We start from the raw sequence: 3,694 nt of genomic DNA, 5'->3' as shown, positions 1-3,694 counted from the left end.
GCACCTGTAGTCCCAGCTACTCGGGGGGCTGAGGCAGGAGAATGGCGTGAACCCAGGAGGCGGAGCTTGCAGTGAGCCGAGATTGTGCCACTGCACTCCAGCCTGGGCGACAGAGCGAGACTCTGTCTCAAAAAAAAAAAAAAAAAAAAGAAAGTACATAATTTCCAGACTTTGTTAGCATGCCTTATGGAAAGGAAATCGAGAGACAATATTTTGGCTCCTAATAAGTTGCGAAATCTTGAGTTGATTCATATTTGCTTTTGTTGTGTTTTTTTCTGGTTTGCTTTGTTATTGTTCCCATTTTCTTTTTTCTCCTAGAACATTGTGTTTTTGAAACATTAATTTTAGGAAATTTAGAGGTAATTATAGCAACCTATTTCTTTCTTTATTGTTATTATTATTATTATTATTTTTAGTGACAATATCTCTCTCTGTTGCCTAGACTGTAGTGCATTGGCTCAATCATAGCACACTGCAACTTAGTTTAAATTCCTAGGCTCAAGGAATTCCCCCACCTTAGTCTCCAGAGTTGCTGGGACTATAGGCACATGCCACCATACTTGGCTGATTTTTTAGTTTTGTAGAAATGGAGTCTCAATGTGTTGCCCAGACTGGTCTCAAACGCCTGACCTCAAACAACTCTCCCACTTCAGCCTCCTAAAGTACTGGGATTACAGATGTCAATCACCTTGCTCAGCCCAAGCCTGTTTTATTCTAATTTCATAATTCTTTAAACTACTCTGTGGGAAAACTAGAACACCTTTCCTCTTTATTTCAGTTGTATGTATTTTTCTTTTGATATTTGATAAAATATATTTAACTAGTGTTTGATGACTATTATTCTTATAGGCAGATAATAGATAAATATTTAGTATTCTTTTTTTACAGATGTGTTACTTTGGAGGCTGAATAGACGTAGGGTTCCTGTTGTTTAAATCCTGACTCTACTTATGAACTAAGTTTCTTAGACTCTCTGTACCTAAATTTTCTCATCTGTAAAATGGAGATAATAATGGTACTAATTTTGTAGTGTTGCTATGTAGATTATAGGAATTAGTTTCTGTGAAGTGCTGAGAATAGTGCGCATTGTTTAGAAAACATTCACTTTGTGTTAAGCATTATTATTTTGTCTAGTTCTGTGAAAAGTCACATAAGTAGTAAGTGTTACAAACAGGAGTGAAATATGGGTATTCTAATTCCAGTCAAGATGAGTCTGTGCTATTTTCCTGTCAGTAGGTTATGCAGTCTTTTCCAAGGTAAAAATTTCCATATTGTATGAACTGAATATAATAAAGTAAAAATAATTAATTTTGTTAGTAATAAAACACATTTGAGTACATATTGTTTGCTTGGCATTGTGCCAATTTTTAGAAATCCTGAGGTAGACACAGTTTCTATTCTAAAGATGCTAGACTAGTCCTGGAAGAAAGACAGTAAGACAGTTGAAACATTGTTCTTTCCATAAAGGTAAATATACAGAATCCAAGGGAATAGAGAGGAAAGGCATCTTTCCCTTTCCTTGTGGAATGGCAGAACAAAAAAACAGTCTTGGCAAATCACATAGCTAAAACATCACTAAAGAGTTACTATGCCAGGTGTTGTGACTCACACCTGTAATCCCAACACTTTGAGACCAAGACAGGAAACCAGCCTGGGCAACATAACAAGACCCCATCTCTACAAAAGTTAGCTAGGTGTGGTGGGGAGGTACCTGGGTCCCAGGTACTTTTGGAGGCTGAGGTGAGAGGATTGCTTGAACTCAGGATGAGGCTGCAGTGAGTTGTAATCATGCCACTGCACTCTAGCCTGGGTGACAGAGTGAGACCCTGTCCCCCCCCAAAAAATTATAATGAATATTCATAGGATATAATGAAAGAGTTTAAAGTACTACCTGTATGTTGTTACTATTTCACATTATTTTTAAATCTTCTGTTGAGCCTTAGTGCATTCTAAGAAATTAATTGATGTTTACCTTTAACTTGAGTTTATTTACAATGAATATTTCTTTATTTCCTTTCAAAAATCTTTTATTTTTTCAGTTGCCTTTTAAAATTATATTTTGAGGCTGGACGTGGTGGCTCACGCCTGTAATCGCAGCACTTTGGGAGACTGAGGTGGGCAGATCACTTGAAATCAGGCTGGCCAACATGGTGAAACCCCATCTCTACTGAAAATATAAAAATTAGCCGGGTGTGGTAGTGGGCACCTGTAATCCCAGCTACTCGGGAGTCTGAGACAGGAGAATCGCTTGAACCCTGGAGATGGAGGTTGCAGTTAGCCAAGATTGTACCACTTCACTATAGCCTGGGCCGCAGAGCAAGACACCATCTTAAAAAAATAAAACAGAAACAAAAAATTCTATTTTGTATTGTAAGAGAAGTAATGTGCTTTTTATAAACAGCTTGGAATAGTAGGAAGTATATAAAGTAGAATTTCTTCACTCTTTTTCACTAATGTTCTCACTTACCCTGAAAATGAACTAAGCAACAATAAAACTAGTCATGCTTCCTAGAGGTAATGCTGCCTAGTTGTTTGGTATCTTCTATGCATAAATACATATATATACACATAAGTACATATAAGCATATCTCAAGTCTACTTGTTTATTTTTATTAAAATGTTCTAAGCTTTAGCCAAAATGAATTTTTTTTCCTGGATACTATCATACCTCATGTTTTTCTTTCTTTTTTTCATTAATACGTGTTTATTGGTAGCACTTAAAATGATATCTTTTGTTAACAAAATATATTATTACAATTAATTTGCCCGTGTCATTTTATTTCTTAAAATGTGATTGCAAGGAAATTTAAAATCACATATGTAGCTAATATTTGTGGCTTGCATTATATTTGTAGGAGACAGTACTGATTTAGGCAGATTGCTGGTTCTGCATTTGCTAATCTCTTCCAAGAAGGACCCAGAAACTACAGTTCTCCAATCTGGATCCCAGAGATTATGAGAGAACCAGGCCACTTTGACTTTTTTTTTTTTTTTAAATCTTCATAGTAAATTATTTTTTATTTTTTTAAATTATACTTTAAGTTCTAGGGTACGTGTGTATAACATGCAGGTTTGTTACATATGTATACATGCATACCTCACGTTTTTCTTACTCCATGTATTTTTTATGCCTTGAATGTCCTTCCCATTCAACTCTACCACTTTATGTCTATTGTTCTTCCTGTCCTTAAAAGTCTTTTCAGATATTATTTTCTCTGTCAGGCCTTTTTTCTTTCCCCACCTTTGTGTTCTATTGAGCTTTGAAAGTACTCTTGTGTTTCTAAACTGCCATATACTTTGACATCTCACTTTTAGTACTAACACTTTCTACTGTTCATACAATTATTCGTTTAATTTTGCATGCTCTGCTCTTACAGTTTCTTTAGAGCAGTACTGTCTGTGTTTAAGCTTTTTAATCCCTAAGTACTTATTTACAAAGCCTATTGTTGGGTACTTATTTACTGAATAAATAGTTTCAGACATTATAAATTATTCTTTTTTTTTTTTTTTTTTTTTTCCTGAGGTGGAGTCTCACTCTGTCTGCCAGGCTAGAATGCAATGGTATGATCTTGGCTAACTGTAGCCTCCGCCTCCTGGGTTCAAGTGATTCTCATGCCTCAGCCTCCCAAGTAGCTGAGATTACAGGTGCATGCCAACACACCCAGCTGATTTTTGTATTTTTTTTTTTTTTTTT

General features: G+C 35.7%; 1 protein-coding gene across 1 annotated transcript in view; it reads left to right on the top strand.

Annotated features, from left to right (window-relative positions):
- RALGAPA1 (Ral GTPase activating protein catalytic subunit alpha 1) overlaps positions 1–3,694 on the top strand; it is a 301,694-nt gene that overhangs the window by 37,938 nt on the left and 260,062 nt on the right. The window lies entirely within an intron of this gene.

The sequence above is a fragment of the Rhinopithecus bieti genome, unplaced genomic scaffold, assembly GCF_001698545.2.
Source record: "Rhinopithecus bieti isolate Rb0 unplaced genomic scaffold, ASM169854v2 scaffold_2435, whole genome shotgun sequence".
NCBI classification, from domain to species: Eukaryota; Metazoa; Chordata; class Mammalia; order Primates; family Cercopithecidae; genus Rhinopithecus; species Rhinopithecus bieti.
The sequence above is the reverse complement of the archived record's forward strand: the minus strand, read 5'-3'. Positions and strand labels throughout refer to the sequence as shown.